Source organism: Chiloscyllium punctatum, chromosome 41 (assembly GCF_047496795.1).
Source record: "Chiloscyllium punctatum isolate Juve2018m chromosome 41, sChiPun1.3, whole genome shotgun sequence".
Lineage (NCBI taxonomy): Eukaryota > Metazoa > Chordata > Chondrichthyes > Orectolobiformes > Hemiscylliidae > Chiloscyllium > Chiloscyllium punctatum.
This window is the reverse complement of record NC_092779.1, coordinates 51,724,671-51,740,573: the sequence shown is the minus strand read 5'-3', so window position 1 is coordinate 51,740,573 and position 15,903 is coordinate 51,724,671. Positions and strand designations below refer to the sequence as shown.

General features: G+C 41.7%; 1 protein-coding gene across 2 annotated transcripts in view; it reads right to left on the bottom strand.

The window, feature by feature from the left end:
- cdkal1 (CDK5 regulatory subunit associated protein 1-like 1) overlaps positions 1–15,903 on the bottom strand; it is a 600,053-nt gene that overhangs the window by 432,515 nt on the left and 151,635 nt on the right. The gene's annotated exons all lie outside the window — the stretch shown is intronic.

The window sequence follows — 15,903 nt, the reverse complement described above, 5'->3', positions numbered from 1 at the left end:
AAAGTCACATCATATTTGTTTTCAGCAATTTCAAATCAAAAAAGCAACTTGTTGCTTGTGAAGGTCAGGAAATTTCTTATTTATGTGAAAACATCAGCATCTCTTGTATTCCTTTTTCAGTACTGCTATTTAAGATTGCCGAATTTAATAATTCCTTACTCATTCTTTCAATTTTAAACCTTCTGATTTACTAATAGTTGGTAAAGCATTGAACAAATAAATACATCAAAATTTTCCAACTCATATAGTTGCATATCACATAAGTATAACTCTTTAGTGGGCAAGTCATTCGAATTTATTGATTTGTGTTTTTTGTGAACTTAGTTCCGTGACTTGATTGAAACTTTTGTGAAAAACTCTTTTGAGTCATAACTGACTTTTACAAAAATAGTTGTTGAAAGTAATATCATGCTGAATAAAACACAAGGGAATAAAAATAAAATTTTAGTGGTGTTACATGACTTGAAAAGACTGGTTTCTAGTATTTTATGCCATTTTTATCTTTATGATATATAGGGATCTACATTGCAGAATTACATTTAGCAAAATTACAATCTACCTGACACCAGGTATAAACCAGCAGCAACTGTAATGAATATCCATTTGTTCAACAGTCCATTTGAGCAAGTTAAGTGATTAGTCCATTTCAAGCAAAACAAGTAAAATGGTAGAAATATAATTTTGACCTACAGCGATGGGACTTTGGAGTAGGAGACAGTAATTCCCTTCACAAATGTTACACTGAACACCAAGTCAACCTTATCAGCTTTCAACTTCTAATAGTTACCTTGAATCTCTTTGCCGATACTTCATCTCCCATGGCTTCATCAGGCTTGGTTAATGTCAGGATGACTTTTGACACTTTCTAAATGTTATAAGAATTTGCATCTCTATTATGACACTTCTTTTATTTCTTTATTTTTGTCTTATACATGATCTCCACCACCCATTTTGTTTAGATTCAACAGATGAAGTCATACACAGGCCAACTTTAGAAGTAGCAACTAGGTCCACCTCTGTGTGGCACTGAAGTCACAAGCTGATTTTATGCTTGTCTGAGCACTAATTAGGACAAAAAGCTCAGCCAAATAAAAGGCAAATCTCTAACCTCAACAGCAACTGGGAGTGATGGCTGCAGTGGCCACTGCAGCCAGTTCCCAATAACTATCAACAATGAAGCATGTTTTTAAGGAAGGTTGTGGGTCAGGGGCTTGTGCAAGGGCAGACTGGCAGATGGGAATCAGGAGGCCAGCATGGGACATGCACAGATAGGTTCAACCACCAGGGAAAGAAGTCCTCTCTCCTCAAAAAGGACTTTTTCACGCAGCTGCGAGGTAATAATTCATTGCCTCACCACATTGGGAGAAAGAGAGGACTGCAGATGCTAGAGATCAGAGTCAAAACGTGTGGTGCTTGAAAAGCACAGCCGATCAGGCAGCATCCGAGGAGCATGAGAGTTGTCATTTCGAGCAGAAGCTCTTCAACAGGAACGTGCTTCCTGACAAAGAGCTTATGCTCTAAACATCGACTCTCCTGTTCCTCGGACGCTGCTTGACCAGCTGCGCTTTTCCAGCACCACACGTTTTGACTCTGGCCTCACCACATTACTTGGGAAGCATCTATACTGCTGCTGGGAAGAGGTCCGTAAGTGGCACTGCTTGACCACATTCGGGCCTCAATTGACCCAAGTACAAGGAGGCTGCTTGGTAAAATCCTAGAAGCAGGTTGACGACAGGCATAGTGTCACAGCCAGATCACCAAATTTTATACTGCATATCTCATGGAATGTAAATGAGTTGTCAAATGGTCTGCAACTGCAGTGAGCAGCACTTCTATATCACAACCGGTCTAGAGTGCTGTTTTCCATTCTAGCACTGGTTCCAAAATTGAAAATGCAGTCTAGGTATATAAATTCCTTTTATACATCAAGGCACAAAGAGGGATGTATGGTGTCATGACAGACTTTACTGATTTTTATGTATCAGAAATTCTTACTTCAAATGTAACTGAAAGTTAATTTTTCAAATTTAAAGATTCATTTGGAAGAACTGACAAATTTTGTTGAGTTGCCTTCATAATTCAAAACCAGCAGTGAGAGCAAAGATGGAGATTACAGCCAACTTTATACATTTTATACTATAGCCCATATTTCCAAACAACAGTGGCACTTCCAATTATGAAGGAATTTTTGAAAGGAAACAAGATCACTTGTAGCATGTAATGTATACGCTCAGACTACAGTGAGAAATTGCAATGAACTAGCAGATTCCATAAGAATCAACTCATGCGTATACTCAATACGCAATAGTCAAGTGTTTAATAATGAGATTTTACTCATTCTTGTATTGGATATGAGCACCCCAACATTTGTTGTCCATCCCTAGTCACCCTCGAGTAGCTGATGGTGAGCCACCTTCTTGAACTGCAGTACATATGGTCAGGCATACAAAAAGTGCTATTAAGGAAGGGATTTGCACAACTGTGAGCCAACAATATTGAAGGAATGGTGAAGTCAGCACAATGCGTGGCTTGGAACAGAATGTGCAAGTGGCAGCATTCCCATACATTTGTCATACTTGCACGTCCGGTCATAGAAGTCCCTGTCAAAGATGACTTGGCATGTTGTGAATTGCATCTTGTAGATGGTATACACTGTTGCCACTGTGACCTGGTGGTGGAGCTAATGAGTGTTCAAAGTGGTGGATGGGATGCTAACTAAGAAATTGCTTCATTCTAGATACTGTTGATCTTCTAGACAATAGTCGTAGTTGCAGACACCCAGGCACGTGAGGAGTGCACTGTCACACTTCCAACCTACGGTTTGCAGATGATAGACAAGCTCTGAGGAATCAACGAGGAGGAGATGTGTTACTGGTTCCAAAATTTCAAGCTTCTGGCTTGCTCTTGCATCCACAATGCACATAAAAGATAGAGCATTTTTGAGCATTGTTAAAACTGAGGGTAGCTAGGAAAAATGTTTTTTATACAGAAGATGAGGTGGTTGGGGGGGAGCACGGGGGGTGTAATGAGTAACCAATAGGTGGAGATAGAGCCCAAAGAATTGGACAGATAAAGAGTTGGTCAGGCTAGGAGGATGAATAACTATAAATAATGTCTGTTACTGGCTAAAAATGTAATAGCAAATTATGTGATAACAAGATCTGGAATGTGGAGATTTGGGTAAGGACATGGGGAGAAGCTCAGCTCCTAAAATTGTTGGTTATTCATGTGGACTGTAAGTAGCTAACAATGGATTGTGTGTAAAATCAGACTATATGTAAAAGTACTAGTTGAAATGAGAAACAAGTAATCTAAGATTACAAATGTAATGCTTTTACAGCCTGTTTCTATAATTATTAGCTATGCTTTATTTCTACCACTTAACATGATTAGTCTTTCTTAGTTTGTGGAGGGGAAACTCCACAATAATGTAAAGCATCATTTATGGCTCTGTAAAATTGCACAAAAGGTTAATTAAACTGAACCTGGCTTGTCCAAACCTGTTTAACAAGACGCCCTTTACCTTGGTCATTCAAAGCCCGACATTCAACAGATGGGGTTTGTCATCAGGAATTTGTTGGTAACTTCTCACGTTTCCAATTCCTTTGTCCAAAAGATGCTTGTTTTTGGGTATTTCTCAAGAAAATTGCCTCATATGGAATGCTAAGAAGGAAGGCAGTCAGTGGGTGGATTGACAAGACTGTCCTGTCGTGATTAAGCAAGGTGCAACATGAATGGTTTAAACCAGCTGCTGGGTTTCTTTTTGTCAGTCGACGGATGTGTGGAGGAGTGGTGCTTTTGAGAACACAAAGCCAGGGGAGAGGTTTTGCAGAAAGGGTTCCAGGTACTTTCTGAATTGTTGCATTCAATTCAACATCATCAAGATTTGTGTATGACCTACCAGACAGGCTCACAGTATTTCACTGCAGAGTATGATACGGTATGTCCTGTGATTCAGAGTGCTGTGGCAGCGACAACTCACTTTGATCCAGCAACTGTATTGATTATGTCTCTGGTTTTGGCCAGATGTTCCTTTCAGAATAAAGCCCTATCAAGAATCACTCCCAACTATGTTGGATTCAAATGATGCTTTTGCCTTTAACTATCCCCAGACAGGCAATTCTATTTTGCCACTAGCATTACCATGGTGGAATACATGGGATAAGGTCTTAGATGGATTCAAAGGGAGATGCCATGTTTTGAAGCAGATTTTCATCTCCGTAATGTCTTCATTGAGGGTGTGATTCAGGGTCCAGAGGGATGAAGCTTGGGTGGCATAAGCGATCACATTAGCAGAGATAAATTTGCAGAACGCAGTTGTTGACAGCTAACCCTATATACTCGAGTAATAGTCAAATGTTTTTGACTACTTTTTAAGGTTAAATTTATGGGGTTGACTATTACATGGATACTATTTTTGAGGGGCTGAAACTCATACCGTATCACTAGTAGAAGCCCAATTAATCTTTAAATGAATAAAGAGGAAAAAAGAATTATGGTAATTCTGAAAACCCGGACCAGAACACAACAGCCAGCGGACTGGAAGACCGGGAGCAAAGCGGACAATCGGCAGACTGGAAAGCTGGAGCAGGATGTGACAGCCGGCACAATGACTCATAAACATTGAGAAAGTGAGGACTGCAGATGCTGGAGGTCAGAATCGAGTGCGGTGCTGGAAAAGCACAGCAAGTCATAAACATCAGAGGAGCAGGAGAAACGACGATTCGGGCATAAGCCCTTTATCAGCAATGTGCTTATGCTCGAAATGTCGATTCTCCTCCTCCTCGGATGCTGCCTGACCTGCTGTGCTTTTCCACTTTTGACTCATAAACGTTCATCTGTCATCTGTGCAGAACTAGGGTCGACTTTTACATGAGATATATGGAAAATTCCAAATTATTTGGCCAAAAATAGGGAGCCAACTATTACAGGAGATCAACTACGACTCAAGTACATAGAGTATATTGTATATTGAACAATGCTCACAGTGCTCAGCCCTGTAGTGGCCATGGATCAGTGTTTTCCACAGACTTCTCCCTTATTCAAGGGGGATTCCAAATACTCCATAGCAAAGAAATATTTCAACAACTGTCTCAATTAAAGTTGGAATCACTTAGGATTATTTTTACAGCAGGCCAGTGTGCCACATTGAATTATGGTGCTAATGCTCCTCAGAACTGCCCACACGTCTTCAGCTTCTTTTGGAAGTCATTTTTGATGAAGTTGCTCAAGTGCCAAAAGTGTTCGCATATGCTTACGAACATCAGCTTGGTCAATATTGAGGATGGTCTATACTTCTCAAGATATGTACTGCAACAGAAGACACTCAAAGATCTTAAAACACACAGAGCATTGTGAAATCGGTAAATAGCTGGCTGTCATTGAAAGAACATCACTGGGTTTTGGAATAGTAATGATGTTTGTAAAATGCCAAACATTTAAGGATAAGTTTAAGCTGATGATTCTTGTGTAGAACAGAATAAACCAAGCACAAGCACAATGACCAAGTTGTTTCAAGAATCTTGAAGAAATACTGTCAATCCCTCATGTTCTGCCATGTTTAGTTGCCTTAATACCAATTCTGCGATCTTGGACATCAGGAATAGTCTATTCTGCAGGCATTTTATTAGTTCACTACAGATTATGTGGTTTGGTTTTTTTGCAAAGGTGTCCTTTAAACATGAAACAGATGACTGACAACTTGGTTCAGGGAGAATGATTTAGTTCGGGTGATTTGTTGGCTATTTCACAGTCACAAATCAGGCTTCAGCACTTCCAAAAGGAATGAGTGATACTATGTTCTGCTTTAAATTTCCTCCCCTCTTGAACAGCATGCAGCAGAGAGAAACTTGATGAGGTGCTCGGTTATATCAAGATTACTATATGACTTCTGTACCTTTAGGAATGGCATGGTCAGCAGTCATGAGGGACAGCTGTGCAAACAGCTTTGTGAAAGGCACCACAAAAGTACGGAGATGGTTCTTTTGTATGTTTATCAAAAGGTGTAGTGACAATGATGGGATCAAAGGCTAGGTGCATTTTCACTAAACTGTTCAAATGTAAGTTTCTTCCCATCTTTCTTGGCCTGTTGATGACAGGAAGGCAAAGGCCAATGTGAAGGAGCGATTTTATTTTTATTTCAAAAATATACTTTATTCATAAAATGATTTGATGGTCTGTACATTTGGTCATGCCATACATATGTCCACATTTACAAACACAGATTCGAATTTATCATTGTCATATACAGTTCTGTGCATTTCTCAATCTTACGCATTTATTTAGCTGAGGCATCACAGAGCCCAAAAAATGTCCGCATGGGCCCCCTGTTCTTCTTTAGGCAGGCCGATCTTACACGGTGGTCTTTCCCCACCACGCCTTGGCGGCAGCTGCCCCAAGCTTCAGCGCATCCCTCAACACGTAGTCTTGGACCTTGGAATGTGCCAGTCTGCAACACTCAGTCAGGGTCAACTCCTTCAGCTGGAAGATCAACAGGTTTCGGACCGCCCAGAGAGCATCCTTCACCGAGTTGATGATCCTCCAGGCGCAGTTAATGTTCGTCTCGGTGTGAGTCCCGGGGAACAGGCCGTAGAGCACGGAGTCCCGCGTCACGGCACTGCTCGGGACGAACCTCGACAAGCACCACTGCATTCCTCTCCAGACTTCCTCTGCATAGGCACATTCCAGAAGGAGGTGTGTGACAGTCTCGCCCCCCCCCCCCCCCCGGCAGCCGCTTCGAGGGCAGCGTGCGGTGCGGCAGAGAGTCCGGGCGTGCATGAAGGATCTCACAGGCAGAGCCCTTCTCACCACCAGCCAAGCCACGTCTTGATGCTTGTTGTTGTGAAGGAGCGATGGTCTGTGTGAACTACATAGCAAGTCATCCTGAACTAGGCAACGTGCTGATAAGAATATGACTGTTAAGGAAAGTGACCCAGTACAGTTCATGTGAGTATTTTCAATACCATCTGGTTGAATGGAACACTCCCCATTGTTTGGGATATGTATCAGAGTGATTTAACATCGAGGAAACTCCTGTAGTTGTTGTTCACCACCTGTTTGGTACTAAGTAATCCCATGCAGTTAGAGATAGAAAAGGCGAATGCAAATGATCAGTTTGCTCTTCAAATAGCTGTCATGCATCCCAAGTGCGTAATAGTCCACTTCTGTGCCTAAAATGATTCATGGATGCAGCTGCAATGTATACTTCTATAAGATGCACAGCACTAATTATTGCTTTGAGCTCACCAAAACATACAACTTCTAACTCATGAAACAATCAAATGTGATGTCTCTCCTGCCAACTTCCACTCTAAGTCGCAAACCATTCCTTCATCAGCGTTGGATGATGATCCTGGAACTCACTTCCTGACAGTCCCATGAGAGCATCATCACCACTTGGACTGCATCTGCTTGCAAACTTACCACCAATGTTCCCACTTTTTTTTTCTGCACTGATCTCTGAAATCTGTGAACAACAGTGATTTCTGTCATGCTGTGAATACTGCAGACCCTCAGAGTGACCCTCACATTGATCAACACAATCTTCTCAAGGACAGGCAATAAATATTTGTCTACCCGGTGACACCAACATTTCAAAAGTAAATACTAAAAAATGGATTGAGGGATGGGGTAGTAAGCAAAAGGTCTCTCAGCAGATCATATTAGCACAGGACGTTCAGGGAGCAAAATTCCTTGCTGACTTTCCACAACGTCAGAGTTGTCTCAATACCCTGAGAAAGTCCTTACTGAAATCTGACAATCTTACAGCCACAAACCCTACCTCAAAAAAGCAATGTCTACACTGCCAATGGTTGCAAAAGTGAGCATAGCTCTGTACTTCTATATTTCTTTCAAACTGCTACTGGAGGTACCACTAACAACTCTCAGTTTCCAGTACACTGCTACATTAGAACGGTCATTGCAAAGAAAGGGGAGTGGCAAGATAGAGTAAAAACAGTCAGGAAAAGAGAAAGGAGGGAGTGGAAGAAGAGAGGAAGGTGGGGCTAAAGAGGGAAGAGGATAGAGGTGCAGGGAAGGAAGATGGGAAATGACAAATTAGAAAAGGGATGAAGGGGCATGAGGATGAGATGGAGAGGAAAAAAATGAAGAGGAAAGGAATGCAGATGAAGGGAGCAGAAGCTGAAGGCAAGTTAGGAGTGCATGGGCGAGGAGGCAGAGATGAGGATGTGAGGAGTGGATAGGGGTGGACCCATACACCTCTGTGGATCTGACCTTCATTGGCTCCTAGTTAAGCAATACCTTGCTTTCCTATGATTAAGCAATCTTTTTTCTTTTCTATGTCAGAATCAGTTGAGAACTGAATCCCAGCACTTGCTTCAGCCATGATGCACCGACTTTTTCAGAACACATGCTAGCTTTAGTCCAATTTAATAATATTGGTTGACCCCCTGCAAATGCATGCAGCCATTGAACACATCATGTATTATCATCTATGGCAACTCAATTAGCAGGCAGCTCAAGGTTATTCAGTTGGTTAATTTATGCATTGTGAACTCTCTCCATTTTCAGAGTCTCTTCAATTTAATCTCCATACTGTGCTGAGTAAGAGGAAAATTAAAATCCTTGGTAGTTCCATGGTAGTTAATGTTCACTGTCACACAACAAGTATTGAATTGCAAGCAAATGTGAAATATTTTGTTTTCATGGAACCACATTTTGTTAGAAGTTAAAAGATAGGCAAGCTTAGATAGGGTGACTAAAGTAACATACATAATGCACATGTGCAATGCTCATGAAGTAAAACACTGGGAAGTCCTCACCTTTGAGTGCAGCTGTGAAACAGTACAGATTTGAAGATAATTGCTGAATTGCTAAATTTCCTCTAAGTCTCCTCCCAAAAGCTCAATGTAGTATGAACGAATTCTTCAGTACTTAGTGCTTGGATTGCAAAGTACAGTATTGCAACATTCTTCTTTTCTATCATTTTCAGTTATGGTCATCACACCACAAACAACTATTTTGCACAGGGCATTAGAGGGAGCAACAAGCTAGAAGTTCTGAAGCCAGAAACTAAAGGCGTGATTTGGAGAATAAAGGCAAAGGAATGTGGAAAGAAATTCAATGTCTCACAAACACCAAATTCGTTCAAAAATCTAAAATAACTTACCAAGTAAGATACTGAGGGAAAGACATCTTTAAAATAGAAAAATGTTACTATGTAATCAATTTGATATGATATTTATTCCAAAGATGGAAATATAATTTGACAAAGGGTCAGTTAGAATTGAAACGTCAGCTCTTTTCTCTCCTTACAGATGCTGCCAGACATGCTGAGATATTCCAGCATTTTCTCTTTTGGTTGGAAATGTAATTATTTTTTGCAAATTTGTCTATCCACATGAAAATTCCAATATGGGCACTTTAAATGAAATATACATGATGATGTTCCCATTCCTGTTTTATTCATGAAATACAGAAAGCAAGCATATGGCTGCAAGCATGCAATATTTTCATAGAAGTTCAAATCTGATTAACATGCAGCCTTTCATATTACTTATGGTAGGTCTGTAACTATAAAAGAGAATCTGAATAAAATGAGTTTGATTTTTTTCAAAAAATAACATTGAAGCTTCGATTGCCCAACATGGGATCAAATCAAATGGGTGTTAACCTCTTGAGTCTCACAAAAATCATAGTTATGGTCAAAGAAAGAGTTCAAATATGCATTATTCCATTCAATACAGGTAAGTTTAGATACACCTATGAATTTGGGTAGTAATGGATTAATGCAAAAACTGTGTTTTAAAAACCTAAACTTTGCACTCTTCCTTGGTACTAATGAATAACTTTACGGTGAATAGGATTCGGATCATGACATCTTGTTTTTAAGATATTATGCTACTTCAGGAAACCATGATTTTAAACATGGAAACAAATGAAAAAGTTTGGTCTGAATAACTTAACAGATAGGCTGGGAGTTCCAGGTCAAAAAGAGTCCTATTACATCGCTGGGATGATTGTTAAACATTTCCACACCTGTGGACACAGGAGCCTCATTAACAATATCTTGAAATGATGGTCTGAGAGGGCGAGGGGTGAGATGGGGTGGGTTTTTTAAATCATGCTATTTCTCCACATCATAAAAGGGTGAAGGGAATGTTTCAAAGTATTCATATACTTTCATATTGCAGGACATCAAAAGTGGAGATAATTAATTTGCAATCCTATCTGGCAACATATTGTGTGCCATAGTCGTTGAAATGGATTCAAAGATGAAAGATCTATTTTTATTCACTAAATTTCGCAAAAACATTAAAACGATCAGAAATCTGAGCAAAGGTAAGTCATCTGTCCCCTCAGACTAGCCCCAGCATTCAACAACATCATGGCTGAATTACACCAGGACTCAACTTCTTGTGCATAGCAGCTCCTCATGGCTTTCAACTCCCCAATCTTTCAAAAATCTATTGCCTGTTTAAATACTTGCAGACATCCAATCTCCATAGCTCCCAAGGGTAGAGAAATCCAGACATTCACAACCTTCTGGTCTCAATTTTAATTGAGTATCCCTCATTCTGTAACTTCAAGAGAAGGACGGATTACACCTGAATTGGAATGAGACTAATCTACTGGCAGGGAGATTTCAGAGCGCTGCTCAGAAGGACTTAAACCAGTAAGTGAGGAGGGGGGTGCAGGGAGATAATGAGGAAAGAGATCAATCGGAGACTGGTACATTTGATAAAAGAAGTGAGTCAAACAGTCAGGGCAGGCAGAGATAATTCAGAGAACAAGGTAGGACTGATAAATTAAGCTGGATTAGTGGTGCTGGAAGAGCACAGCAGTTCAGGCAGCATCCAACGAGCAGCGAAATCGACGTTTCGGGCAAAAGCCCTTCATCAGGAATAAAGGCAGTGAGCCTGAAGCGTGGAGAGATAAGCTAGAGGAGGGTGGGGGTGGGGAGAGAGTAGCATAGAGTACAATGGGTGAGTGGGGGAGGAGATGAAGGTGATAGGTCAAGGAGGAGAGGGTGGAGTGGATAGGTGGAAAAGAAGATAGGCAGGTCGGACAAGTCAAGGAGACAGTAACTGAGCTGGAAGTTTGAAACTAGGATGAGGTGGGGGAAGGGGAAATGAGGAAGCTGTTGAAGTCCACATTGATGCCCTGGGGTTGAAGTGTTCCGAGGCGGAAGATGAGGCGTTCTTCCTCCAGGCGTCTGGTGGTGAGGGAGCGGCGGTGAAGGAGGCCCAGGACCTCCATGTCCTCGGCATGTTCAACTCCCCCTCCCACTCTGCCGATTTCGTCGATTTCACTGCTCGTTGGATGCTGCCTGAACTGCTGTGCTCTTCCAGCACCACTAATCCAGTATTTGGTTTTCAGCATCTGCAGTCATTGTTTTTACCTTGATAAATTAAGCTGTACTTATTTCAATCCAAGAGGCCCAACAGGGAAGGCAGATGAACTCAGGGCATGGTTAGGAACATGGGACTGGGATATCATAGCAATTACAGAAACATGGCTCAGGGATGGAGGGGACTGGCAGCTTAATGTTCCAGGATACAAATGCTACAGGAAGGACAGAAAGGGAGGCAAAAGAGGAGGGAGAGTTGTGTTTTTGATAAAGGATAGCATTACAGTTGTACTGAGGGAGGATATTCCTGGAAATACATCCAGGGAAGTTATTTGGGTGGAACTGAGAAATAAGAAAGGGATGATCACCTTATTGGGATTGTATTATAGACCCCTAATAGTCAGAAGGAAATTGAAAAACAGATTTGTAAGGAGATCTCAGCAATCTGTAAGAGTAATAGGGTGGTTATGGTCAGGGATTTTAACTTTCCAAACATAGACTGGGACCGCCATAGTGTTAAGTGAGCACAAAAATCTTTTCTAATTCAATATGTGGATGTACCTGCTAGAGAAGGGGCAAAACTTGACTTACTCTTGGGCGGTAAGGCAGGGTAGGTGACTGAGGTGTCAGTGGGGGAGCACTTTGGGGCTAGCGACCATAATTCTATTAGTTTTAAAATAATAATGGAAAAGGATAGACCAGATCTAAAAGTTGAAGTTCTAAATTGGAGCAAGGCTAATTTTGATGGTATTCGGTAAGAACTTTCAAAAGCTGATTGTGGGCAGATGTTCGCAGGTAAAGGGATGGCTGGAAAATGGGAAGCCTTCAGATATGAGATAACAAGAATCCAGAGAAAGTATATTCCTGTCAGGGTGAAAGGAAAGGCTGGTAGGTGCAGGGAATGCTGGATAACTAAGAAATAGAGGGTTTGATTAAGAAAAAGGAGGAAGCATATGTCAGGTATAGACAAAACAGATCAAATGAATGCTGAGAAGAGTATAAAGGCAGTAGGAACATACTTAAGAGGGAAATCAGGAGGGCAAAAAGGGGACATGAGATAGCTTTGGTAAATAGAGTTAAGGAGAATCCAAAGGGTTTTTACAAATACATTAAGGACAAAAGGGTAACTAGAGAGAGAATATAGCCCATCAAAGATCAGCAAGGCAACTTTTGTGAGAAACCTCAGGAGATAGGGTGAGACTAAACGAGTATATTGCATCAGTGTTTACTGTGGAAAAGGACATGAAAGGTATGGAATGGAGGGAAATAGATGGTGACATCTTGAAAAATGTCCTTTTTTCAGAAGAGGAAGTGCTGGATGTCTTGAAACGCATAAAAGTGGATAAATCCCCAGGACCTGATTAGGTGTACCCTAGACCTCTGTCGGAAGCTCCAAGTGACTACTGAGCCCCTTGCTGAGATATTTGTATCATTGATAGTCATCGGTGAGGTGCTGGAAGATTGGTGGTTGGCTAATGTGGTGCCGCTCTTTAAGAAGGGTGGTAAAGACAAGCCAGGGAACTATATACCAGTGAGCCTGATGTTGGTGGTGGGTAAGTTGTTGGAGGGAATCCTGAGGGACAGGATGTACATGTATTTGGAAAGGCAAGGACTGATAAGGGATAGTCAACATGGCTTTGTGCGTGGGAAACCATGTCTCACAAACTTGATTGCGTTTTTTGAAGTAACAAAGAGGATTGATGAGGGCAGAGCGGTGGACGTGATCCATATGGGCTTCAGTAAGGCATTTGGCAAGGTTCCCCATGGAAGATTGGTTAGCAAGGTTAGATCATACGGAATACTGGGAGAACTAGCCATTTGGATACAGACCTGGCTCAAAGGTAGAAGACAGATGGCGGTCATGGAGCGTTGTTTTGCAGACTGGAGGCCTCTGACCAGTGGAGTGCCACAAGGATTGGTGCTGGGTTCACTACTTTTCGTCATTCACACAAATGATTTGGATGTGAGCATAAGAGGTATAGTTAGTAACTTTGTAGGTGACATCACAATTGGAGGTGTGGTGGACAGCAAAGAAGGTTACCTCAGATTATAACAGGATCTTGATCAGATGGGCCAATGGGCTGACAAGTGGCAGATGGAGTTTAATTTCAATAAATGTGAGGTGCTATATTTTGGAAAAACAAATCTTATCAGGACTTATACACTTAATGGTAAGGTCCTAGGGTGTGTTGCTGAACAAAGAGACCTTGCAATGCAGTTTCACAGATCCTTGAAAGTGCAGTTGCAGATAGATAGGATAGTGAAGATGACATTTGGTAGGCTTTCCTATATTGGTCAGAGTATTAAGTACAGGAGCATTGGTTAGGCCACTGTTGGAATACTGCATGCAATTCTGGTCTCCTTCCTATTGGAAAGATGTTGTGAAACTTGAAAGGGTTCAGAAAAGATTTACAAGGATATTGCCAGGGTTGGAGGATTTGAGCTATAAGGAGAGGGTGAATAGGCTGGGGCTGTTTTCCCTGGAGCACCTGAGGCTGAGGGGTGACCTTATAGAGGTTTATAAAATCATGAGGGGCATAGATAGGATAAATAGACAAAATCTCTTCGCTGGAGTGGAGGAGTCCAGAACTAGAGGGCATAGGTTTAGGGTGAGAGGGGCAAGATATAAAAGAGACCTAAGGGGCAACTTTTTCACACAGAGGGTGATACACGTATGCAATGAGCTGCCAGAGGAAGTGGTGGAGGCTAGTACGATTGTAACATTTAAAAGGCATCTGGTTGGGTATTTGAATAACAAGGGTTTGGAGGGATATGGGTCAGGTGCTGGCAGGTGGGACTAGATTGGGTTGGGATATCTGGTCGGCATGAACGAGTTGGATCGAAGGGTCTGTTTCCATACAGTACATTTCTACGACTCTATAATCGTGTTCCCAAGTTCAGGACTCCCCCACCAGCGGAAAGAACCATAGCACGGTTACAGCCCACAAACTTCCTGCTGCAGCAAGTCACATCTTGCCTTTTCTCCGTAGCCCTGCAAATATTGCCTTTTCAGATAATTGTCCACTTATCTTTTAGAAAGTGTGATTCAATCACGCAGTGCATTTGAGATCCTAAGCATCCACTATATATTTTTTTAAATTTCTTCATATCAGTGTTGTCTCTTTGGTCAATCACTTTTCATTGATATCTTCCGGTTCTCAATCCTTCTGCCAATACAAAATTACTCCTTATCTACTCCAACCCATGACCTCAAAATGTTAAGCAATTCCATCCAATTGCTTCTTTAATCATCTCTTTGTCGAGGAGAACACCACAAGTTTCTCAAATCTAAGGAAATAAAGCTCCTCATCCCCAGAACCTCAATCTTTTCTACATCCTCTCACATGCATTCGTATCCTTCCTAAATTGGGATGCCCAGAAATGGACACAAAATTCCAGTTTATGTTGAACCAGTATTTTATAGATTTTTAAAAAACTGTCCTTTCTTTTATACTCTATTCCTGTTTATAAAATCCAGGGTACCACAAATAATATTAACCAAATCATGAACTAGCCCCAACTCTAACAAATATCCTTTTCATTTTCCAAGCACCGTTTTGCTGCACAGCAGGAGTGGTGAGAATGAGGACCAGGAGGCTGCTGGTAAGGTAAATTTCCCATTTAACTGCTTATCTTGTGGAATCAGTGGCCTCCATTTTGCAGCAGCAGCGGGAGCAATGAGAGCGAGGAGCTGAGTCGGAGCGATCGAATTGCACACTGGGAAGGTGACTGAACTGATATATTTGGACAGTGGCTAAACCAGAGACACTACATATGTAATGTCTCCCACCCCCACCCTCCTCTAACCAAACAAAACACTCTAGTATGTTGATAAGGTACGGTTTTTCTTTTACTTTTTTATCGTGTTCTGGTAAGTGGTGTAATTGGTATAAATTTTTTTATTTCATTTATTTATTATTTGATGTTATAGTTGGACTAATTTAAGCTTAAGAGTTAAAAAGGCAGCAGATCCCAGACCTGTGTTATGCTCCTCTTGTTCAATGTGGGAGCTCATGTGCCGGCTAATGTCTCTGACTCCTTCATGTGAAAGAAGTGTGTCCAGCTGCAACTCCTGTTAGACCGCATGATGGCTCTGGAACTGCAGATGGACTCACTTTGAAGCATCCATGATGCCGAGGAGGTTGTGGATAGCACGTTTAGCGAACTGGTCACACCCCAAATTAGGATTGCTGAGGGAGAAAGGGAATGGGTGACCAAAAGACAGAAAAAGAGCATGAAAGCAGTACAGGTACCCCCTGCAGTCATCTCCCTCCAAAACAGCTATACCATTTGGGATACTGCTGGGGGACATGGCTCACCAGAAGGTAGCAGTAGCCAGGTTCATGGCACCATGCCTGGCTCTGCTGTACAGAAGGACAGGAAAAAAAAAGAGTGGAAGGGCTACAGTCATAGTGGATTCGATTGTAAGGGGAGTAGATAGATGGTTCTGTGGTCGAAAATGAGACTCCCAAATGGTACATTGCCTCCCAGGTGCACGGCTCCGGGATGTCACAGATCAACTGCAGTACATTCTGAAGGGGTAGGGTGAATAGCCAGCTGTCATATAGGCACCAATGATACAGGGAATAAATGGG